Source organism: Balaenoptera ricei, chromosome 13 (genome assembly GCF_028023285.1).
Source record: "Balaenoptera ricei isolate mBalRic1 chromosome 13, mBalRic1.hap2, whole genome shotgun sequence".
Classification (NCBI taxonomy): Eukaryota; Metazoa; Chordata; class Mammalia; order Artiodactyla; family Balaenopteridae; genus Balaenoptera; species Balaenoptera ricei.
This window is the reverse complement of record NC_082651.1, coordinates 37,195,348-37,221,268: the sequence shown is the minus strand read 5'-3', so window position 1 is coordinate 37,221,268 and position 25,921 is coordinate 37,195,348. Positions and strand designations below refer to the sequence as shown.

Genomic DNA, 25,921 nt, shown 5'->3' with positions numbered 1-25,921 from the left:
CACTATTAATACAATATCAATAATGCTCAAGAATTAATAAGAAAAATTCTTCAGAGAAAAATGGGCAAAGGATCTAAGCAGCTAATTCTCAAAACAAGAAATGTAAAGAGCAATCTCTGAAACCTAATATTTAAAAAATGCAATTTAAAGCAATGAGTTTTTTCACACATTAGATTAGCAAATATTAAAAAGACTGATACTACCCATAGTTGGCAAAGGAATGAAGAAACACATCCTCTCATACTTTTGGTGGGCACATATATTTGTACAAAATTCCCGGAGGGCACATAGTTAGAGGTGGGGAGGTCTACAGATTACTGACAGTCTTTTAAATTTCTATTATTAATGATCTACTTAGGATTTAAAACTTCTTGGTCAACTCTGTTAATTTATATTTTCTTAGAAAATCACCCATCTAACTTCGGTTTTAAAATATATCAGCCTAGGGCTTCCCTGGTGGCGCAGTGGTTGAGAATCTGCCTGCCAATGCAGGGGACACGGGTTCGAGCCCTGGTCTGGGAGGATCCCACATGCCGCGGAGCAACTAGGCCCGTGAGCCACAACTACTGAGCCTGCGCGTCTGGAGCCTGTGCCCCGCAACAAGAGAGGCCGCGACAGTGAAAACCCCGCGCACCGCGATGAAGAGTGGCCCCCGCTTGCCACAACTAGAGAAAGCCCTCGCGTAGAAACGAAGACCCAACACAGCCAAAAAAATAAAATAAATAAATAAATAAAATCCAGCCATTCATATTAAAAAAAAAAAAAAGGAAAAAAATATATATATATCAGCTTAAAGTTGCATACAGTAATCTTTTTAAAAAAAACACTTCTTTGACTGTGGTTATACCCTTCCATACTATTAGTGTTGATCCTTTTCTCATGGTCAGAATAACCAGAGATTTGGTCTATTTTTTTTTTGAAAGAACCAGATCTTGGTTATATCGATCAATTCTGGGGACTGATTTATAGAATGCTTATTTCAATTGTTTCCTAGTTGAGTTTGTTGAACTAAAATATCATTGAAGGCTATACATTTTCCTCTCAATATAGATTTAGTCACATCCCGTAAGTTTTGGATATGTGCTTTTACTGTCATTAATGAAAAAAATTCTATAATCTCAATTTTTAGTTCTCCTGTAGCCCAAAAGCTTAGACTGTTTTAAAATGTTTATTTAAGGAAAAAGTTATAGTTGTTAAATTCCAACCTTATTGTACTGTGGTTAGAGAATATAAGCTTAGTTAGAAATGTTCTACTTTGCGGATTTATCAACATTTTGCCTAAATGTACAGTTAATTTTTGTAAATATTCCGTGGGCATTTGGAACAACTGTGGCTGCTGTGTTTTGGGAATAAAGTTTTCTATAGATACTTTAAATCAAACTTCTTAATATTGCTATTAAAATCTTCCATATCTTTTATCTGTTATATGTCAAAATCTGATAAAAACAATGAAAATATCCCATTCTTGTACTTTTGTCACGTTGTGTATTGTAATTATGTCTGGATGAACATATGAATGCACTCTGGTTGAAAGCACAGCAGTAATTTTGGAAGTCTCTGAAAGACTCTTTCTTCCCTTGGAAATTACAGAGTGGAGATAGGGTAGATTCTCAAGACAAGTAACATTTAATTAGAAATGACCCCAAAACGCTACCTTTCCATGGTATAGAAACTTGTATTTCTAATCCGGAAAAACTATAAATTATTGGCAGAAAGGTGGAAGTATAGGAATTTTCGTGCATTGCAGGTAGGAATATAGACTGGAAATTAATTTGGTACTAATGTAGAAAATTAAGTATACATATAGCTTATGATCCAAGATTTCCACTTCTGGGTCTGTGCAACAAAGGTAGTCTCACAAGGTCCATAAGGCAATATGGACAAGGATGTGCACTGCTGGTGTTTTGCCTTGTTGGGAATTGACGGCGACCTGGGTGTCCATTACAGGGCAAGTGCATAGGTAGATTGGTAGATGCACTCCATGGAGTACTATGCAGTGATCAGAAACCTGAATTAGACGTATGTATAGCAATGTGATGAATCTTAAAAATACAAGCTTAGTGAAAATAACAAAAGTAATGACATACCTTTTATATACATTGAAAATACATGACAACACAGAATACATATTTTGTAAGAACTCTTGTAAGCCAAAAGATATTTACATAACAAGGCCAGTTCCGACGGGAGGACAGGAATGAGGATGGGGTATGGGAATGAAATTTTAAAAAGAGAGGCCATGAACCTAGGAGTATACTTAACTCAACTCTTGGCAGCTGAAGTTAAAAAAATTTTTTTAACTTTATCTTGGCATAGAAACTGCGTACTAATTCTATGCTTTCGCTCTGCTTCTAGAAGGATTTGTTATGACTAGATTGGAGGTTCAAACAGGTACTTTAGGCAGAAACTAGAACACAATGAAAAGCTTGAGAATTCTCTCTTCCAGCTCATAACTAACGTTTTATGTTTGATCAGTCTGGCTGAGGTCACTTTTTAATTAATGTCACAAAGAAATTTTTATGGTTTCATAGTAGAAAAGATGTGCTTCTTGTTTAAAAAAAAACATGAAAAAATTTTTTTAAAAAAAGTATAATCCCATAATCTTAAAATAATCTGCTAATATCTAATTTTGATCCAGTCATATAAATACATGTAAATATTATATCTTGCTTTTTACCTCTTAGCATATAATGAAATGTATCCTTGGGTTCCAAGATACTGCTTTGGACTGTTGTTTCTCTCCATATATGTGTGATTGTGAAGAGTGATACGAAATTAGCCTGTTTTATAAAAATGTAAGAAACACTGGTAAACATTTAATTAAATATTACTAAAGCTCTCATTTTATTCTCTCATGGAGGTCTCTTTGTTTGGTAGTTAGTTTGTGTTGTTCATTTGCCCCACTGCTGAAAACGTGGGCAACTGGAAATAATGAGAGGTCAAAAATACAGAGAAATTATTCATCTTCAGCTTTTTCTCTGTAAACAAAAACTGTTAAATATGGCTTCTTTTGTACTGACAGTAGTAAACTATCCCTTTTCTTTGATCCCAGTATACACCCAGACATTGAGAGAAAAAGATGGGAAAGGGAGGGGGAAAGAAAGAAAAAACAAGAAGGAGAGAGAGAAAGAGCACAGAGACAAACACAGCAAGAACATGAGAGAAGGAGAGGAGAAAAGGAGTAAGCAGAAGAACAAGAGAGCTACACAGCAGAGACAGTGAGACAAGAGACAGCATGGGGTGGGGTGGAGGAGAGCACAAGTGCACAGAATGCGGGTGCACAGAGGCAGAGAGAAAGAACACAGAAGCAGACAGGGTGCAAAGACACTGTAATAAGAGAAAAGCATGAACTATAGAGCCTGGGGACAGCCTGCATAGACACAGCAGAGAGAGGCACAGAAAGAATGAGTCAAAGAAAGAGTAGGTGTAATCAAAGGAAGAAGGGAAGAACAAGCAGGCAGTTGCACTTATTCCCTTATATTCACTCTTAACCCCTCAAATGTACATGTCCTGGGTACACATGTTCAGGGGAAAAAAGCATTAGCATATCTAAGGAAACCTGGGTTAAAGATAAGATAGGCAGTTCCAAAAAGAAGAAATACGGTCGATCAACACACAAAAGAAACTAAAAACTCCATGTGATTAAAGAAACGTGGATCAGGATAGATACCATATTTCTGGCCTATGTGGCAAGTATTAACAAGGATGCTGTTGGCAGGTATTGACCAAAATATTATTGCACATTACTGGTGAACAAATAATTGAATCAACATTTCAGAAGGACAATTTAGTAGTGTGGCTTAAACATTTTTAATGTGCCTACTTGGTAACCCAGAAATTCCATGTTTAGAAATGTTTCTCAAGGAAATTGAAAAATTCAGAAAGATGTAACAAGACTACCCATCGAAGTGCAGATTATGATAAAGAAAAATTCCAAAAAAACTTAAATATCTGTCATTAGGAACTAACTAAATATTATATTTATACAATGGAACCCATAAAGCTATTAACAATGACTACATAAATCTTTATTTACTGCATAGAAAGATGTCTATGATATACTAAGTGCAGAGCTTCAAAACAATATACATAGTATGATTTCATTTTTTTGGACTGTTGTTTCTCTCCATATATGAACATGATTTTGAAGACTGGTATGAAATCGGCCTGTTTTATAAAAGTGTAAGAAACACTGGTAAACATTTAATTAAACATTAATAAAGCTCTCATTTTATGCTCTCGTGGAATTCTTCATTTGATATTTAGCTTCATTAGATTGCAGACCTAATAAAATAGATCCAAGATAGGCAGTAGGTATGTGAATCATAAAATATAAACCTGGAAGCTTATCTGTAATGTTAATCACGACTATTTCAGGATGGTGAGAATTATGGGTGATTTCCAAGGTCTTTATATTTTATATATTATCTAAACTCTTTATATTTAGTTACCTTTTTACTTTTATACTCAAAAGTAATAAAATATCTTTTTTGACCAAAGTATTTAGTAATAAAGAGAAGAGAGAGATGTAAAGTGGTAGAAGCATCAACCACAGGCAAGCCCTCCACTCCCCAGTCTATGATAAGGAGAGACATAAGCATGGTTCTAGCTGAGAGGAAGGAGCCTACAGAAAAGGAAGAAATGGAATATAAAAGAGAGAGCGAAAACAAAACTGAGAAAACAGATAATGGATTTTAGAAAATATGACAGCACAGAGACCTTAATGAACCTTTTCTTTCATAACTGAAAGACACAAACAAAAAACATCAAAAAGTAAAAAAATAGGGCTTCTCTGGTGGCACAGCGGTTGAGAATCCGCCTGCCAAGGCAGGGGACATGGGTTCGAGCCCTGGTCAGGGAAGATCCCACATGCCGTGGAGCAACTAAGCCCGTGTGCCACAGCTACTGAGCCCATGTGCCACAACTACTGAAGCCCACATGCCTAGAGTCCGTGCTCCACAACAAGAGAAGCCACCACAATGAGAAGCCTGCGCACCACAACGAAGAGTAACCCCCACTCGCCACAACCAGAGAAAGCCCGTGCACAAAGCCCCAAACGCAGCCAAAATAACTAACTACATAAATAAACAAATTTATTAAAAAAGTAAAAAAATATTCAGAATCTAGGGAACAGACTCAACTCACACCACAAAATCCCAGAAATAATGTCTAAAGAAACAACTGGGAATAAATATAAGGAGCCACCACAAAGCTCTTCCTACACAAAGGACCATACAGCAGAAGGGTAAAAGGTGAGTCAACAATTCAAAATATCCCACTGGTATCTCAGAAAAGGGACTGAGGTAATAAGTGGCCCAGGAGAAAGATAAATGTCCCAATTGGAGACACGTTCCCTGTGAAAAAATAGCTCCTTATGTCCTTGCCAGAATGGTTTACTGTATGCCTACTCTGGCCAGGAAGAAGTCAGAAAAAGGGATGGGAAATAACCTTTTAAGTCTAAATGTCTTAGTTTTATTACTAAGATTTGCTAGAAAAAAATAAGGCCTCAGCCATATCACTGCCCACACGACAATGCTATGAAAGCAGCTGCCAGGTGACTTTACAGTAGTGTAATAGCAAAACCCCAAGGGCATGTCCTATAGAACAAGATACTTTCCTCACCTCCACACTTGATAAGGTGGCCATCAATTTATGAGTTTCAAAACAATGGCAGAGAAAAATGTCACCTACTGTAGCTGTCCAGAGTCCTAGAATCAATTACTATCTTTCTGCCTTTCCCAAACTCTGAGGGGCAAAAGAAATACAAGCCATACACAATGAGCCTTCAAGTTCATGTCCTAGGAAGGGGACTCAAGCAGTATCTTGTAAATAGGTAATAAGGTCATCAAATGTGATCAAATAAATGGTTGTGATCAAATAAATGGCTTCCACAGAACTGTTTTGAGACAAAGGTCATCTGAAAACAAAAGAGAAGGATTTATGAAAATATTCTATAGCATTAAAGTGGAAGAAAGGGGGCTTCTCTGGTGGCGCAGTGGTTAAGAATCCGCCTACCAATGCAGGGGACACGGGTTCGAGCCCTGGTCTGGGAAGGTCCCATATGCCGCGGAGCAAGAAAGCCAGGGTGCCAGAATTACTGAGCCTGTGCTCTAGAGCCTGCGAGCCACAACTACTGAGCTCACGCGCCACAGCTACTGAAGCCTGTGTGCCTAGAGCCCGTGCGCCACAACAAGAGGAGCCACGGCAATGAGAAGCTCCCGCACCACAATGAAGAGTAGCCCTCGCTCACCACAACTAGAGAAAGCCTGGGCGCAGCAATGAAGGCCCAATGCAGCCAAAAATAAATAAATAAAATAAATAAATTTATAAAGAAACAAGTGGAAGAAAGGAAGGAAAAAAAGAAGGGAAAGAGAAAGAATTTATTTTGCCAGAAGGTTTACCCATTTTAGTCAATAAAGAATTTGTACTCTCACTCTAGAGAAAATTTAAAAAGAACATGGACTTAATGAAATGGATCCAAGATAAGCTAGGACAATACAGGGAGACTAAAAGGTAGTTGACAAATTAACACACTTCATCCAAAAATGAATGAATGTCTGCCATGTGTTGGAAAACCAAGGACAGGTACCAAAGGAAAAAAACTGACAGAAATGAAGGGAGACATAGACAATTCAATAGTAATAGCTGGAGACTGCAATAGTACACTTTCAAAATGGATAGAAAAACTCGACAGACCAATAAGGAAATAGAAGGCTTGAACAACACTATAATCCAACTAGACCTAAAGACATATACATAATACTCCAACCAACAGAAGCAGAATACACATTCTTCTGAGGGAACATAATAATGTTCTCCAGGAGAGACCATGTGCTAGGCCATAAAACAAGTCACAATATATTTACAAACTATACAAAGTATGTTTTCTGACCACAATGGAATGAAACTAGAAATCAATAAGGAAATTTGGGAAATTCAAAAATATAGAGAAATTAAATGACACACTCTTAACTACCAATGTTCAAAGAAGAAATCACAAGGGCAATTAGAAAATACTTTGAGATGAATGAAAACGAAAGCAAAACATCCCAAAACCTTTGGGATGCAGTGAAGGCAGAGCTTACAGATATTTGTATCTGTAAATGTCCATATTAAAAGAAGAAAGATTTCGAAACTATAACCTCACCTTCAACCTTAAGAAACCAGAAAAAGAAGACCAAATAAAACCCAAAGCAGGCAAAATGAAGGAAATTATATAGATTAGAATGAAAATAAATGAATCAGAGAATCAAAAAAAGAGAAAAATCAAAGAAATCAAAAGTTGGTTCTTGGAAAAGGTCAACAAAAATGGACAAATCTTTAGCTAGAATTCACCAAAAGCAAAAAGGGGAAAACTCAAATCATTTACATTAAGAATGAACCAGGGGATGTTACTACCAATCACACAGAAATTAAAAAGGATCATAAGGGAATATTATGAACAATCACATGTCAACAAATTAGGTAACCCAGATGAAATAGACAAATTCCTAGAAAAACAACCTAGCAAAACTGACTCAAGCAAAAATAGAAAATCTGAACAAACCTATAATAAGGACAGAGGCTGAGTCAGTAATCAGAAAACACCCCCCAAAGAAAAGCCCAGGCCCAAACTGGTGAATTCTAAAAAACATTTAAAGTAGAATTAACAACAACCATTCACAAACTCAAAAAACAACATCATCATCAAAACAAAATGAGAAGAAGGATTACTTCCCAATTCTTTCTATAAGGAGATTATTACCCTGATAAAAAAGGCAAAGATACAGTAAAACTACAGACCAATACCCCTTATGAATATAGAAGGAAAATCCTCAACAAAATACTAGCAAACTGAATCCAGCAACACAGAAGAGGGATTATACATTAAAACCAAGAGGAATTTATCCCAGGAAGGCAAAGTTGGTTCAATATATGATTATCAATCAACGTAACACACCATCTTCATAAAGAAAACATAGGATCATTTCATTATACATAGAAAAAGCATATGGCAAAACCCAAAACCCTTCCATAATAAAAACACTCAACAAAACAGGAATAGAAGTTCCTCAACCTGATAAACGGCATTTATAAAAAAAACTCACAGCTAACATCATGCTTAATGACCAGAAAGATTTCTCCTTAAAATCAGGAACAAGACAAGGATACTCATTCTTAACACTTCTATTCAACACAGTACTGGAGGTTCTAGCAAGGGCAACTAGGCAAGAAAAAGAGATAAATGACATGATATCAGAAAGAAGAAGGAAAACTATCTCTCTTTGCAAATGACACAATATTTTATATAGAAAACACTAAGGAACACACAAACACAAATTACTCAAACTTATAAGCAAGTTCAGCAAAGTTGCAGGAACCAAAATACATACAAAAACCAGTAATATTCCTGTACCACAAGGAAAATTCCCAAAATGAACTTAAGAAACCAATACTAGTTACACTGCTATCAAAAAGAATGAAATACTCAGGGATACTTTTTTTTTTTTAAACATCTTTATTGAAGTATAATTGCCTTACAATGGTGTGTTAGCTTCTGCTTTATAACAAAGTGAATCAGTTATACATATACAATATGTTCCCATTTCTCTTCCCTCTTGCATCTCCCTCCCTCCCACCCTCCCCATCCCACCCCTCTAGGTGGTCACAAAGCACCGAGCTGATCTCCCTGTGCTATGCGGCTGCTTCCCACTAGTTATCTATTTTACATTTGGTAGTGTATATATGTCCATGACACTCTCTTACCCTGTCACATCTCACCCCACCCCCTCCCCATATCCTCAAGTCCATTCTCTAGTAGGTCTGTGTCTTTATTCCCGTCTTGCCACTAGGTTCTTCATGGCCTTTTTTTTTTTTTTCCTTAGATTCCGTATATATGTGTTAGCATACTGTATTTGTTTTTCTCTTTCTGACTTACTTCACTCTGTATGACAGACTCTAACTCCATCCACCTCATTACAAATATCTCCATTTCATTTCTTTTTATGGCTGAGTAATATTCCATTGTATATATGTGCCACATCTTCTTTATCCATTCATCTGTCGATGGACATTTAGGTTGCTTCCATGTCCTGGCTATTGTAAATAGAGCTGCAATGAACATTTTGGTACATGACTCTTTTTGACCTATGGTTTTCTCAGGGTATATGCCCAGGAGTGGGATTGCTGGGTCGTATGGTAGTTCTATTTGTAGTTTTTTAAGGAACCTCCATACTGTTCTCCGTAGTGGCTGTATCAATTTACATTCCCACCAACAGTGCAAGAGTGTTCCCTTTCCTCCACACCCTCTCCAGCATTTATTGTTTCTAGATTTTTTGATGATGGCCATTCTGACCGGTGTGAGATGATATCTCATTGTAGTTTTGATTTGCATTTCTCTAATGATTAATGATGTTGAGCATTCTTTCATGTGTCTGTAGGCCATCTGTATATCTTCTTTGGAGAAATGTCTATTTAGGTCTTCTGCCCATTTTTGGATTGGGTTGTTTGTTTTTTTGTTATTGAGCTGCATGAGCTGCTTATAAATCTTGGAGATTAATCCTTTGTCAGTTGCTTCATTTGCAAATATTTTCTCCCATTCTGAGGGTTGTCTTTTGGTCTTGTTTATGGTTTCCTTTGCTGTGCAAAAGCTTTTAAGTTTCATTAGGTCCCATTTGTTTATTTGTGTTCTTATTTCCATTTCTCTGGGAGCTGGGTCAAAAAGAATCTTGCTGTGATGTATGTCATAGAGTGTTCTGCCTATGTTTTCCTCTAAGAGTTTGATAGTGTCTGCCCTTACACTTAGGTCTTTAATCCATTTTGAGTTTATTTTTGTGCATGGTGTCAGGGAGTGTTCTAATTTCATACTTTTACATGTACCTGTCCAATTTTCCCAGCACCACTTATTGAAGAGGCTGTCTTTTCTCCACTGTATATGCTTGCCTCCTTTATCAAAGATAAGGTGACCATATGTGTGTGGGTTTATCTCTGGGCTTTCTATCCTGTTCCATTGATCTATATTTCTGTTTTTGTGCCAGTACCAAACTGTCTTGATTACTGTAGCTTTGTAATATAGTCTGAAGTCAGGGAGCCCGATTCCTCCAGCTCCATTTTTCGTTCTCAAGATTGCTTTGGCTATTCGGGGTCTTTTGTGTCTCCATAGAAATTGTGAAATTTTTGGTTCTAGTTCTGTGAAAAATGCCAGTGGTAGTTTGATAGGGATTGCATTGAATCTGTAGATTTCTTTGGGTAGTAGAGTCATTTTCACAATGTTGATTCTTCCAATCCAGGAACATGGTATATCTCTCCATCTATTTGTATCATCTTTAATTTCTTTCATCAGTGTCTTATAATTTTCTGCATACAGGTCTTTTGTCTCCTTAGGTAGGTTTATTCCTAGATATTTTATTCTTTTTGCTGCAATGGTAAACGGGAGTGTTTTCTTAATTTCACTTTCAGATTTTTCGTCATTAGTGTATAGAAATGCAAGAGATTTCTGTGCATTAATTTTGTATCCTGCTACTTTACCAAATTCATTGATTAGCTCTAGGAGTTTTCTGGTAGCATCTTTAGGATTCTCTATGTATAGTATCATGTCATCTGCAAATAGTGACAGCTTTACTTCTTCTTTTCTGATTTGGATTCCTTTTATTTCTTTGTCTTCTCTGATTGCTGTGGCTAACACTTCCAAAACTATGTTGAATAATAGTGGTGAGAGTGGGCAACCTTGTCTTGTTCCTGATCTTAGTGGAAATGGTTTCAGTTTTTCACCATTGAGGACAATGTTGGCTGTGGGTTTGTCATATATGGCCTTTATTATGTTGAGGAAGGTTCCCTCTATGCCTACTTTCTGCAGGGCTTTTATCATAAATGGGTGTTGAATTTTGTCGAAAGCTTTCTCTGCATCTATTGAGATGATCATATGGTTTTTCTCCTTCAGTTTGTTAATATGGTGTATCACATTGATTGATTTGCGTATGTTGAAGAATCCTTGCATTCCTGGGATAAACCCCACTTGATCATGGTGTATGATCCTTTTAATGTGCTGTTGGATTCTGTTTGCTAGTATTTTGTTGAGGATTTTTGCATCTATGTTCATCAGTGATATTGGCCTGTAGTTTTCTTTCTTTGTGACATCTTTGTCTGGTTTTGGTATCAGGGTGATGGTGGCCTCGTAGAATGAGTTGGGGAGTGTTCCTCCCTCTGCAATATTTTGGAAGAGTTTGAGAAGGATAGGTGTTAGCTCTTCTCTAAATGTTTGATAGAATTCGCCTGTGAAGCCATCTGGTCCTGGGTTTTTGTTTGTTGGAAGGTTTTTAATCACAGTTTCAATTTCAGTGCTTGTGATTGGTCTGTTCATATTTTCTATTTCTTCCTGGTTCAGTCTCGGCAGTTTGTGCATTTCTAAGAATCTGTCCATTTCTTCCAGGTTGTCCATTTTATTGGCATAGAGTTGCTTGTAGTAATCTCTCATGATCGTTTGTATCTCTGCAGTGTCAGTGGTTACTTCTCCTTTTTCATTTCTAATTCTATTGATTTGAGTCTTCTCCCTTTTTCTCTTGATGAGTCTGGCTAATGGTTTATCAATTTTGTTTATCTTCTCAAAGAACCAGCTTTTAGTTTCATTGATTTTTGCTATTGTTTCCTTCATTTCTTTTTCATTTATTTCTGACCTAATCTTTATGATTTCTTTCCTTCTGCTGGCTTTGGGGTTTTTTTGTTCTTCTTTCTCTAATTGCTTTAGGTGCAAGGTTAGGTTGTTTATTCGAGATGTTTCCTGTTTCTTGAGGTAGGCTTGTATTGCTATAAACTTCCCTCTTAGCACTGCTTTTGCTGCGTCCCATAGGTTTTGGGTCGTCGTATCTCCATTGTCATTTGTTTCTAGGTATTTTTTGATTTCCCCTTTGATTTCTTCAGTGATCACTTCGTTATTAAGTAGTGTATTGTGTAGCCTCCATGTGTTTGTATTATTTACAGATCTTTTCCTGTAATTGATATCTAGTCTCATAGCGTTGTGGTCGGAAAAGATACTTGATACGATTTCAATTTTCTTAAATTTACCAAGGCTTGATTTGTGACCCAAGATATGATCTATCCTGGAGAATGTTCCATGAGCACTTGAGAAAAATGTGTATTCTGTTGTTTTTGGGTGGAATGTCCTATAAATATCAATTAAGTCCATCTTGTTTAATGTATCATTTAAAGCTTGTGTTTCCTTATTTATTTTCATTTTGGATGATCTGTCCATTGGTGAAAGTGGGGTGTTAAAGTCCCCTACTATGATTGTGTTGCTGTCGATTTCCCCTTTTATGGCTGTTAGTATTTGCCTTCTGTATTGAGGTGCTCCTATGTTGGGTGCATAAATATTTACAATTGTTATACCTTCCTCTTGGATCGATCCCTTGATCATTATATAGTGTCCTTCTTTGTCTCTTGTAATAGTCTTTATTTTAAAGTCTATTTTGTCTGATATGAGAATTGCTACTCCAGCTTTCTTTTGATTTCCATTTGCATGGAATATCTTTTTCCATCCCCTCACTTTCAGTCTGTATGTGTCTCTAGGTCTGAAGTGGGTCTCTTGTAGACAGCATATATATGGGTCTTGTTTTTGTATCCATTCAGCCAGCCTGTGTCTTTTGGTGGGAGCATTTAATCCATTTACATTCAAGGTAATTATCGATATGTATGTTCCTAGTCCCATTTTCGTAACTGTTTTGGGTTTGTTATTGTAGGTGTTTTCCTTCTCTTGTGTTTCTTGCCTAGAGAAGTTCCTTTAGCATTTGTTGTAAAGCTGGTTTGGTGGTGCTGAACTCTCTCAGCTTTTGCTTGTCTGTAAAGGTTTTCATTTCTCCATCACATCTGAATGAGATCCCTGCTGGGTAGAGTAATCTTGGTTGTAGGTTTTTCTCCTTCATCACTTTAAGTATATCCTGCCACTCCCTTCTGGCTTGCAGAGTTTCTGCTGAAAGATCAGATGTTAACCTTATGGGGATTCCCTTGTGTGTTATTTGTTGTTTTTCCCTTGCTGCTTTTAATATGTTTTCCTTATATTTAATTTTTGACAGTTTGATTAATATGTGTCTTGGCGTGTTTCTCCTTGGGTTTATCCTGTATGGGACTCTCTGTGCTTCCAGGACTTGGTTAACTATTTCCTTTCCCATATTAGGGAAGTTTTCAACTATAATCTCTTCAAATATTTTCTCAGTCCCTTTCTTTTTCTCTTCTTCTTCTGGGACCCCTATAATTCGAATGTTGGTGCGTTTAATGTTGTCCCAGAGGTCTCTGAGACTTTCCTCAGTTCTTTTCATTCTTTTTTCTTTATCCTGCTCTGCAGTAGTTATTTCCACCATTTTATCTTCCAGGTCACTTATCCTTTCTTCTGCCTCAGTTATTCTGCTATTGATCCCATCTAGAGTATTTTTAATTTCATTTATTGTGTTTTTCATCATTGCTTGGTTCCTCTTTAGTTCTTCTACGTCCTTGTTAAATGTTTCTTGCATTTTGTCTATACTATTTCCCAGATTTTGGATCATCCTTACTATCATTATTCTGAATTCTTTTTCAGGTAGACTACCTATTTCCTCTTCATTTGTTAAGTCTGGTGTGTTTTGACCCTGCTCCTTCATCTGCTGTGTGTTTTTCTGTCGTCTCATTTTGCTTATCTTACTGTGTTTGGGGTCTTCTTTTCACAGGCTGCAGGTTCGTAGTTCCCGTTGTTTTTGGTATCTGTCCCCAGTGGCTAAGGTTGGTTCAGTGGGTTGTGTAGGCTTCCTGGTGGGGGGGACTAGTGCCTGAGTTCTGGTGGATGAGGCTGGATCTTGTCTTTCTGGTGGGCACGTCCACGTCTGGTGGTGTATTTTGGGGTGTCTGAGGCCTTATTATGATTTTAGGCAGCCTCTCTGCTAATGGATGGGGCTGTGTTCCTGTCTTGCTAGTTGTTTGGCATAGGGTGTTCAGCACTGTAGCTTGCTGGTCATTGAGTGATGCTGGGTCTTGATGTTGAGATGGAGATCTCTGAGAGATTTTTGCCGTTTGGTATTACGTGGAGCTGGGAGGTCTCTTGTGGACCAGTGTCCTGAAGTTGGCTCTCCCACCTCAGAGGTACAGCCCTGATGCCTGGCTGGAGCACCAAGAGCCTTTCGTCCACACGGCTCAGAGTAAAAGGGAGAAAAAATAGAAAGAAAGAAAGAAAGAGGCTATAATATAGTGAAGTAAAAGAAAGCTATTATAAAGCAAAGCTATACAGACAAAATCTCACCCAGAAGCATATACATATACACTCACAAAAAAAGGAAAAGGGGAAAAATTAATATATCCTGCTCCCTAAGTCCACCTCCTGAATTTGGGATGATTCGTTGTCTATTCAGGTATTCAACAGATGCAGGCACATCAAGTTGTTTGTGGAGTTTTAATCCGCTGCTTCTGAGGCTGCTGGGAGAGATTTCCCCTTCTCTTCTCTGTTCGCACAGCTCCTGGGGATCAGCTTTGGATTTGGACCCGCCTCTGCGTGTAGGTCGCCTGAGGGCGTCTGTTCCCCGCCCAGACAGGACGGGGTTAAAGGAGCAGCTGCTTCGGGGGCTCTGGCTCACCCAGGCCGCGGGGAGGGAGGGGTACAGAGGAGGCGGGGCGAGCCTGCGGCGGCAGAGGCCGGCGTGACGTGGCACCAGCCTGAGGCGCGCCGTGCGTTCTCCCGGGGAAGTTGTCCCTGGATCACGGGACCCTGGCAGTGGTGGGCTGCACAGGCTCCTGGGAGGGGCGGTGTGGAGAGTGACCTGTGCTCGCACACAGGATTTTTGGAGGCGGCAGCAGCAGCCCCAGCGTCTCACGCCCGTCTCTGGGGTCCGCGCTGATAGCCGCGGCTCGCGCCAATCTCTGGAGTTCGTTTAGGCGGCGCTCTGAATTCCCTCTCCTTGCGCGCCGCGAAACAAAGAGGCAAGAAAAAGTCTCTTGCCTCTTTGGCAGCTGCAGACTTTTTCCCGGTCTCCCTCCCAGCCAGCTGTGGTGCGCTAACCCCTTCAGGCTGTGTTCACGCCGCCAACCCCAGTCCTCTCCCTGCGATCCGACCGAAGCCCGAGCCTCAACTCCCAGCCCCGCCCGCCCCGGCGGGTGAGCCGACAAGCCTCTCGGGCTGCTGAGTGCTGGTCGGCACTGATCCTCCGTGCGGGAATCTCTCCGCTTTGCCCTCTGCACCCCTGTGGCTGCGCTCTCCTCCGTGGCTCCGAAGCTTCCCCCCTCTGCCACCCGCAGTCTCTGCCCGCGAAGGGGCTTCCTAGTGCGTGGAAATCTTTCCTCCTTCACAGCTCCCTCCCACTGGTGCAGGTGCCGTCCCTATTCTTTTGTCTCTGTTATTTCTTTTTTCTTTTGCCCTACCCAAGTACGGGGGGAGTTTCTTGCCTTTTGGTAGGTCTGACGTTTTCTGCCAGCATTCAGTGGGTGTTCTGTAGGAGCAGTTCCACGTGTAGATGTATTTCTACTGTATCTGTGGGAAGGAAGGTGATCTCCGCGTCTTACTCTTCCGCCATCTTCTCTTCTCCCCCCTCAGGGATACTTTTAACAACAGAAGTGCCAAACTACAAAGAAGTGGAACCCACGAACATCGTTGAAGAAATTAAAGATGACCTAAATAAATGGAAAAACACCCCAGTTCATGGATTAGAAGATTTAATATCGTTATGACAGCAGTACTCCCTAAATTTTTCTACAGTTTCAATGCAATCCCTACCCAAGATTCAAGTTGTCTTTTTTTTTTTCTTTTTGGCAGAAATTATTGACAAGCTGATCTGAATATTCCTATGACCTAAGAATAGATAAAACAATCTTGAAAAAGAAAAAACAAAGTTGGAGGAGTCACACTAATTAGACAGTGTGGTAGTGGCATAAAGAGTGACATATAGATCAATAAAATAGGGTTTATAGTCTAGAATAAACCCTTACATTTATAATCAATCGCTTTTTTTTTTCATTTTTTAAGTTTATTTTTATTTTTCTGATTTTTTTTTTTCTTATGATCAATTGATTTTTGCCAAGGGTGCCCAGACAATTCAATGGAAGAAAGAATAGTCTTTGCAACAAATGGTACTACGACACTGGCTATCCACAGGCAAAAGAATAAAACTGTACTACCTCAATGCCACATACAAAAGTTAACTAAAAAATGATCATAGAACTAAAAGTAAGAACTACAATTATAAAACTTTTAGAAGAAAATAAAGAGTAAATATTTTGTAACCTTGGGTTAGACAATAGTTTTAGATATGACATGAAAAGCACAAGTGACAAAAGAAGAAACAGACAAATTGTACTTTGTCAAAATTAAAACTTTTGTACCACAAGTAAAGTCATCAAGAAAGTGAAAAGGATGGCACAGAATGAAAGAACATGTTTGCAAAACATATCCTAATAAGGGACTTGTATTCAGAATAGACAAAGAAACAGAACTCAGTAATAAAATGACAAATAAGCCAATTTTAAAATGGGCAAAGGATTGGAATAGACATTTCTCTAAAGGTAAACAAATGGCCAATAAGCATATGAAAAGATGCTCAACATCTTAGTCATTAGCGAAATGCAAATTAAAATCATTAAAAAGTGAGATACCTCTTCACACCCATTAAGATAGTTATTATCAAAAGACAGACAACAAGTGTTGATGAGGATGTAGACAAACTGAAATATGATCCAGGTGGGAATATAAAATGGTGCAGCCACTTTGGAAAACACTTTGGCAGTTACTCAGAAGCTTAAACAGAGTTACCATATGATCCAGCAATTCTACGCCTAGGTATATACGTAAGAAAATTGAAGGAACATGTCCACACAAAAACCTGTGCATTAATGTTTACAGCAGCATTTTTCATAATGGCCAAAAAAGCAGAAACAATCCACATGTCCAACAACTCATGAATAAACATGTTGTATATGTATTTGAAATACTGTTTGTTACTGTTCATAACAAACAACAAGTACTGATTCCTGCTACAAAATGGATGAACCTTGAAAATATTAAGTAAAAGAAGCCAGACACAAAAGGCCACATATTGCATGATTTGCTTATAGAAAATGTGCCCAATGGGCAAATCCATAGATACAGAAAGTAGATTAATGGTTGAAGGCTAGGAAATGACTGTGAAGGGGCACAGGGTTTCTTTTTGGTATGACAAAAAGTTCTGGAATTAGTGGTGACAGTTGTATAACCTCCTCTGAATATATTAAAAACCACTGAATTGTATACTTTACAAGAATGAATTGTAAGGTATGTAAATTTTATTTTTAAAAAATCAATAGAGATTGACCAACGCTGAGACATACCCTGGGAAAGTAAGAAAACTTAAATTTTAAAAACCCAACAACAATCCAGGATCCAATAGGGAAAAAATATTAGGGTTGCCTCTGGCACAGAAATATTAATTGTATGTGCCCAGAAAGGGGGAGCAAATCTGACTGAGTTTTGAATTAAAGATTATTATTCAAAAGTTTTATACCCAAACAAGTTGTTATTCCTATACAAAGGTTACAGAATGATAATCTCAAATTTATAAGAACTGAAGAGATGCTCACTCCTGAACAACTGTTGAAAAATCTAGCTAAATAATAAAATTATTTAAATTAATAAACTCACAAACAGTTACACTGAAAAGACTGATGATATTGACCCCCTTTAAAAAACACATAAAATGGTGATTTTGCTTATAACATGGAAGAAAAATGCTATACTTCTTAAAAATAAAGCTAATCAATACAGTAGTAATACTACCATAATGAACTGAGACAACATTCACAAAATTAACGAATATTGTTATGTTGGGGGAAGTGTGTGTAGGTGGAGAGTGGGGAGAAGTAGGGCAAGTGCAACCAGTTTCTTAATTTTTTATATAATGGAGTCAATAGATACTATTTCATATCTGAGTGGTACATTGAGACAGTAGCTTAAGCATATTTGTTAATTACATGGCTGCTAAGTTAGCAAAAAAAAACAACTCAAAGAAAATCATATAGCAATAAAAAAAAAGGAAAACAATAAGAAATCATTAAAAATGATAAGAAACCCTGAAGAACCAAAACAACTTTGAAAGAGAACAACAAAGTTGGAGGATTCACACTTCCTGATTTCAAAACAGTAATACAATAACACTGTGGTACTGGCATAAAGATAAATAGATCAATGGACTAGAATAGAGAGCCCAGAAATAAACCTTTGTGCCACATGGTCAAATGATCTCTGACCCTTGACAAGGGGCCAAGACCATTCAACAGGAAAAGAGCAGTCTCCTTAACAAATGGTGCTGGGAAAACTGGATATGCACATGCTCTTAAAAAGAATGAAATGGGGAAAAAAAAAAAAGAATGAAGTTGGAGCCTTATCTTACATCGTATACAAAAATTACCTCAAAATGGATTAAAGACCTAAAACCATAACATTCTTGGAAGAACACACAGGGGAAAAGCTTCATGGCATTGGACTTGGTAATGACTTCTTAGATATGACACCAAAAGCACAGGCAGCAAAAGTAAAACTCGACAATTGGGACTACATCAATATTAAAAATTTCTGGGCATCAAAGGACACAATCAACAAAGGTGAGAAGGCAACCCACTGACTGGGAGAAAAATTTATAAATCATATATCTGATAAGAGGTTAATACTCAGAATATGTAAAGAACTACTACAACTCAATGACCAAAAAATAACGCGATTCAAGAATGGGCAAAGTACTTGAATAGACATTTCTCCAAAGATGATATACAAATGGCCAAGAAGTATATAAAAAGATGCTCAATATAATCATGAAAGAAATGCAAGTCAAAAACATATCACTTCATACACACTAGGATGCCACTATAAAAAAAAAAACAGAAAATAACAAGTGTTGACAAAGATGTGGAAAAAGTGGAACCATTGTGTGCTGTTGGTGGGACTGTAAAATGGGCAGCTGCTGTGGAAAACAGTAGGGTGGTTCCTCAAATAATTAAAAATAGAACTACCATATAATCCAGCCATTCCACTTCTGGATATGTAACCCCCAAAATTGAAAGTAGGATCTTGAATGGATATTTGTACACTCATGTTCATAGCAGCATTATTCACAATGGTCTAAAGGTGGAAGCAACACAAGTATCTATTAACGGATGGATGAATGAATGAACAAACAAAATGTGGTATATACATACAACGCAGTATCATTCAGTCTTAAAAAAAAGACAATCCTGTCAGATAGTACAACACTGATGATCCTTGAGGACATTATGCTAAGTGAAGTAAACTTGTTACTTAAGGACAAATACTGTATTCCAATTACGTGAGGTACCTAGAGTAGTCAAATTCTTAGAATGGTGGTTGCCAGGGGCTTGAGCATAAGGTGGAATGGGGAGTTGCTATTTGAGTCAATGTAGAAATTCAGTTTTGCAAGATGAAAAGAGTTCTAGAGATGGGTGACGGTGATGTCTGCACAACAATATGAATGTATTTAATACCATTAAACTACACCATGCACAAAAACAAATTCAAAATGGATTAAAGACTTAAATGTAAGAACTGAAACCACAACCAAAAAAAGAGACAAAACTTCCTGAAGAAAACACAGGCACTAAGCTCTTTGACACTGATCTTAATAATTTTTTTTTGCATATGTCTCCTCAGGCAAGGGAAACAAAACCAAAAATAAACAAATGGGACTACATCAAACTAAAGAGCTTTTCCACAGTGAAGGGAACTATCATCTACTGAATGGGAGAAGATATCTGCAAGCAATCTATCTGATAAGGGGTTAATACCCAGAATATACAAAGAACTCATACAACTCAACATCAAAAACCCAAACAACCTGATTTTTAAAAATGGGCAAAGGATCTGAATAGACATTTTTGCAAAGAAGACATACAGATGGCCAAGAGGCACATGAAAAGATGCTCAACATCATTAATCATCAGGGAAATGAAAATCAAAACCACAATGAAATATCACCTCCCACTTGTCAGAATGGCTATTAGCAAAATACAACAAGTACTGGCAAGGATGAAGAGAAAAGGGAACACTCGTGCACTGTTGGTGGGAATGTAAATTGGTGCAGCCACTATGGAAAACAGTTTGGAGGCTCCTCACAAAATTAAAAACAGAACTATCACATGATCCAACAATTAACATATGGGTATTTTTCTGAAGAAAACAAAAACACTCATTCGAAAAGGTATATACACCCCTATGGTCACTGCAGCATTATTTACAATAGCCAAGATATGGAAGCAACCTAAATGCCCATGGATAAAGAAAATGTGGTGTATATATTTATGAAATGGAATATTGCTCAGCCATAAAAAGAATGAAATCTTGCCATTTGCAACAACATGGATGGACCTAGAGGGTATTATGCTAAGTGAAATCTAAAAACCAAAACAAACAAACATAACAAAACAGAAACAGAGTTATAGATAGAAAACAAACAGGTGGTTGTCAGAGGGGAGGTGGTGAAGGGAGGAAAGAAATAAGTGAGGGAGATTAAGAAGTCCAAACTTCCATTTGTAAAATAAATGAGTCTCGGGTATTAAGTGTACAGTGTGGGGAATACAGTCAATAACTATGTAATATCTTTGCATAGTGGCATATCGTAACTAGACTTACCGTGGTGTTTGAAATGTATAGAAATATCAAATCACTATTTTGTGCACAGGAACTAACAGAATGTTGTAGATTAATTATACTTCAGAAACAAGATAACAAACTCATAGAAAGAGATCAGATTTGTGGTTAACAGAGGCAACGGGTGGGGGGAGGGAGTGGGAATTGGTTGAGGGCAGTCAAACTTCCAGTTATAAGGTAAACAACTCTTAAGGATGTAATGTACAACATGATAAATAAAACTAACACTGCTGTATATTATAGATGAAAGTGGTTAAGAGAGTAAATCCTAAGAGTTCTCATCACAAGGAAAATTTTTTTTTCTATGTCTTTAATTTGGTATCTCTATGAGATGATAGATGTTCACTAAACTTACTGTGATAATCATTTCATGATGTATGTAAGTCAAATCATTATGCTGTACTCAAACAAACAGTGCTGTATGTCAATTAAATCGATAAAACTGGAAGAAAAATAAATAAACTAGAATTACAAAGAAAAAATGGTTAAGATGATAAATTTTGTTATGCATATATTACCACAATTAAAAATAATAAAGAAAAAGAAAGAAAACACGAGAATCAAATACTTAGGAATGAATTTAGACAAGAAGGTATAACACTTGTACATTGGCAACTACAAGACCTTACTGGAAGAAATTAAAGACCTAAATAAATTGAAAAACATCCTGTGTTCATCGGCTGGAAGACAATGTTGTTAAGATGGCAATAAACCCCAAAGCAAGCTACATATTAAATGCAATTAACATAAGATTCCCAACAACCTTTTCAGCAGAAATGAAAAAAAGCTGATCCTAAAATTCATATGGAGACACAAGGGCCCTGATTGGCCAAAACAGTCTTTAAAAAGAACAAAGTTGGAAGACTCATACTTCTCAATTTTAAAACTTACAACAAAGCTCCAGTAACCAGATCAGTGCAGTAATGGCATACAGATCGGCATATAGATCAATGGAACAGAACTGAGAGCCTAGAAATAAACCCTCACATCTATGGTCAACTGATTTTTGACAAGGGTGCCAAGACCATTCAATGGAGAAAGAACAGTCTCAACAGCTGATTTTGGGACAATTCCATGTGGAAAGAATGTTTGACCCCTACCTCATACCATATAAATAAATTAACTCAATATACATCCAAGATGCAAATGAAAGAACTAAAAGTATAAAATTCTTGAAAGAAAATATACGGACAAATCTTCATGACTTTGGATTTGGCAATGGTTTCTTAAATATGACACCAAAAGCACAGGCAACAAAAGAAAAAATAGGTACACTGGGGCTTCACTGAAAGTAAACTGCTGTGCTTCACAAAACAGTAGTAAGTGAGTGAAAACACAACCCAGAGAGTGGAAGCAAATATTTGCAAATTACACATCTGATAAGATTCCACAATCCAGAATATATAAAGAACTCTTACAACTCAAAAACAAAAAGGCCAAACAACTTAATTAAAAAGTGGGCAGGGACTTCCCTGGTGGCTCAGTGGTTAAGAATCCACCTGACAACGCAGGGTTCATGCCCTGGTCCAGGAAGATCCCACATGCCACGGAGCAACTAAGCCCAGGCGCCACACTACTGAGCCTGCACTCTAGAGCCCACGAGCCACAAGTACTGAGCCAGCAAGCCACAACTACTGAAGCCCACGCACCTAGGGCCCGTGCTTTGCAACGAGAGACGCCACCGCAATGAGAAGCCCACACGCCACAACGAAGAGTAGCCCCCGCTCGCCACAACTAGAGAAAGCCTATGCACAGCAACGAAGACCAAATGCAGCCAAAAATTAATTAATTAATTAATTAATTAAATTTTTAAAATGGCCAACAAGCACATAAAAAGATACTTAACATCATTAGTCATTATGCAAAGGGAAAGGCAAAACAAACCACAATCAAAATGACAATGAGTGTGAGATACCACTTTGTACCTACTGGGATGGCAAAAAAAAAAAAAAAAAAGTAAACAAAGAGTGTTGGTGAATGTGGAGAAATTGGAACCCTTAGAAATTGCTGCTGGGAATGTAAAATGGTGTGGCCACTGTGAAAAACAGTTTGATGGTTCCTAAATAAGCTTAAAATAAAACTACCAAATGACCCAGCATTTTCAACTCTTACATGTATACCCAAAAGAACTGTATGTAGCTGTTCAAATAAAAACTTGTACACAAATGTTCATATCAGGTCTATTCACAATAGCCAAAAGGTAGAAACAACCTAAATGTTCATGAATGGATGAACACATAGACAAAATGTGTCTAAACATATAATGAAATATTATTCAGCCATAAAAAGCAATGAAGTACTGACAGATGCTGGGACATGGATAAATCTCAGAAAGATTATTCTAGAGTCAAAGAAGACTGACACAAAGGCCACATATGATATGATTCCAATTAAATGAAATAACCAGAATAGGCAAGGTCACAGAGGCAAAAAGTAGATTAGTGATTGACAGGGGCTGGTAGGAAGGGGGAATAGAGAGTAACTGCTTAATGGGTATGAGGTTTCCACTAGGGTGATGAAAAAGCTCTGGAACTAGATAGTGGTGATAGTTGTAAGACACTGTGAATATACTCAGCGCCACTGAACTGCATACTTTAAAATGATAAAACTGTAAACTTTGTTACGTATATGTATTTTAGTACACACACCAAAAACCCCTCTATCTGCATCTTTTCCCCCTACCTCCTCTATGGAACAAAAAGCCTCAATCTGTGTCTGTCCCAATTTTTGGCTTACTTTAAAAAAGAGTCTTATTGTACTATTTATATGTGTAATTACTGTCATTTAATACCTACCAAAAACTCAATTGAGAAATAATATTTATGGTTAAATGTCTGAATGTTTTGTGCCTTCTTTCAGCTAAACTAGTGGTCTCCAAATTGTTTTGATCATGGGGTCCCACTGATAAAATATTTTTGAGTACAAACTACTAAAGTAGATACTTATTTATAAATTATATATTATTGCTGTACTCATGCCCTGTAAAACATATACAAAAATATAAATTTTAAAAGGTTCATACTCCAATGAACCATTTTGCAAGTATCCCTATTTGGAGAGCACCTCTCCAAATCAATTTTATCTTGGGTTAAAGTAATGGTCTGCATTTACTGACCCCTTGAAATCTGCCTTTATGGAATTCCCTAAACTAAGGCCCTATTAGCCTTACATGATTGTTGTTACTGAGAATGTACTGTAAGGACGCCGTTGAGGATTTTGTTACACCACAACGCCTTCTTTATGAGGACAGACGAGAGAAATTTAAGAAGTCTCAGTACCAGAAATATCTGTAATGCTTTTGAAAATTTCGCTTGCTTTTATATTCGAGTTATGTAAGTGATCACAAAATTCTAGCAACACTAATTGCTAGAAAACATAAAGCAAAATTTGTGGCTCATTTTTAGCAACCACATCCACAAGGTATCAACTTGCCTTCCCGTCACTCTTAATTCTTCATGTATTTATTTTTCAAATCATGTTGTAGCTCACCCCTCCCTGGCTTCAGTCTAATTTTCCATCATTCCAATTCTTCATTTACTTAAAAAACAATCATATCATATTACTTATATATGTATGTGTCTGTGTGTGTGTGTGTGTGCGCGCTTAAAAGCACCTCAAAATTTCTTAAAAGACAGGAAGGAATGAATAAACAAAAACCAACAGGCAAAAAAAACCAGGCAATATTGTTCAGAATGGAGGTCATTCTAAACTTGAAGCTCCCCTGTACCAAAGGTATAGACTTTGCAGATTTTGAAGCATTTAGCAGCAAAGCCTTTCATCCAAAGGGTAATTCGTAAATGAGTGTTGATGAAAAGCATGACGACTCAAACAGCACTGTACTACACTTTCTCACTCTTTTCCAGCTGGTAAGAAATGTTATAGTGAGGAAAGGGCAATTGGCTATTTTTCACCTGTGTGCAAAGCTTAACTAAAAAGTCCATGAAAAATGCAGTCACATTGCCAGATGGAATTTGTAGCCATGTACCTGGATGTGTTTCCTTCTGGTGTGCTCTGAAGTAATTTGGGGGTAACCTGTATTCAATGGTTTCTTGTTTTTCTCGCTCCGCTTCTCAAGGTATCTCCTCTGATGGTCGGTGATGCTGCTGTCTAGTTTAATTCGCCTGGGTGACAAACAAACTCTTTCATGGCCAAAAGCATGGCTCAGTCAGTCGGGCAGTATCAATGGTGGAAATAGAGCTGCCCCTCTCATGCAGAGTCACTTCCTTATCTGTTTGGGTCAATATATCTGATTCCACAGAAGTGGTGGTGGAAAGGATGTTGGCGGCAGTATCTGTGAGCAGCTCACTCTCCTCTGAGTGTCTAGAATCTGAAGAAGTGTTATTTCTATAATGAAAACCTGGCTGTTTTCTCAGAATATATTTATCAAATTTAATCTGTTCAATTGTAATCTGATTGGCCCTCCCAGCTTGATGAGTAGAAAGAACCTTGTTTTTTTTTTAAGATCGCCTGTGTTTTTACGGCATTTCTCCAGGCTTTTATACCGTTTGTTTTTCTGAAGCTTGTTGTTCTGCTGTTGCTGTCTACCACTCCATTCCTTAACATCTTGTTCCCCCTTGCTATCATCCTGTGTACTTTCTGAGGGCTGGAGAGAATGTGTGATGGGACGCTGAAGAAGTTTAGCCAAACGATCAAGTCGCTCCACCAAGGAAAGTTCCTTCTTGGCACTGAACTCAGGAGGTTTCTGTTGCCTCTGTCGCTCCTGATACCTGTTCCAGAGTTCATTTAAACTCACAGTGTGCTGAGTTGTTAACTCTGGGGTGGCCTTATGATCCCTTTTTAGGTCATTAACTTGTTTGTCATATTTTGGAAAATCTCTAGCCTGACTTTTAGTAGTATGCTGTACTTCTTTGTTTTCCAAGCTTACATTGATACTGAGGCTCTCTATTCTGGTATAATCTGACTTTGTCTTTGCCACATTTTGATAAGAGGAAGGAAGACAAGTGTGTTCTCTTTGTTTGTCTGGATGATGCTGAAAGGAATCTTTCCAAGAATGCCTCATGAAAACTCTTCTTCCTAAGGATTCATGGCAAAAATCTTGATCACTTGGTAGGTGCACTGGATGATGAAAGTAAAACTTAGCTGACCTGAAGACAGAATGGGTGGTATTTTCAAATTCTGAATGACATCTGGACTCTGAAAAGGTGAAAAAAAAAAAAAAAAAAAAAAGATTTTGAAGGACTTTCAAAATATTTGCATTCCCTTTAGAAATAGTATTCACATTTAATTCTTTAGATACAAAACAAAGACTGAAGGAAAGAATGGTCTATATAAAGATTCAGAAAATTCACT

General features: G+C 37.6%; 1 long non-coding RNA gene across 1 annotated transcript in view; it reads left to right on the top strand.

Moving 5' to 3' along the window:
- LOC132376888 (uncharacterized) overlaps positions 1-15,920 on the top strand; it is a 134,767-nt gene extending 118,847 nt beyond the window's left edge. The window contains exon 2 of the long non-coding RNA XR_009506454.1: positions 15,521-15,920. This is a non-coding gene — a long non-coding RNA (uncharacterized LOC132376888). The remainder of the gene's footprint in view (positions 1-15,520) is intronic.
- The last annotated feature ends 10,001 nt before the right edge of the window (positions 15,921-25,921 follow it).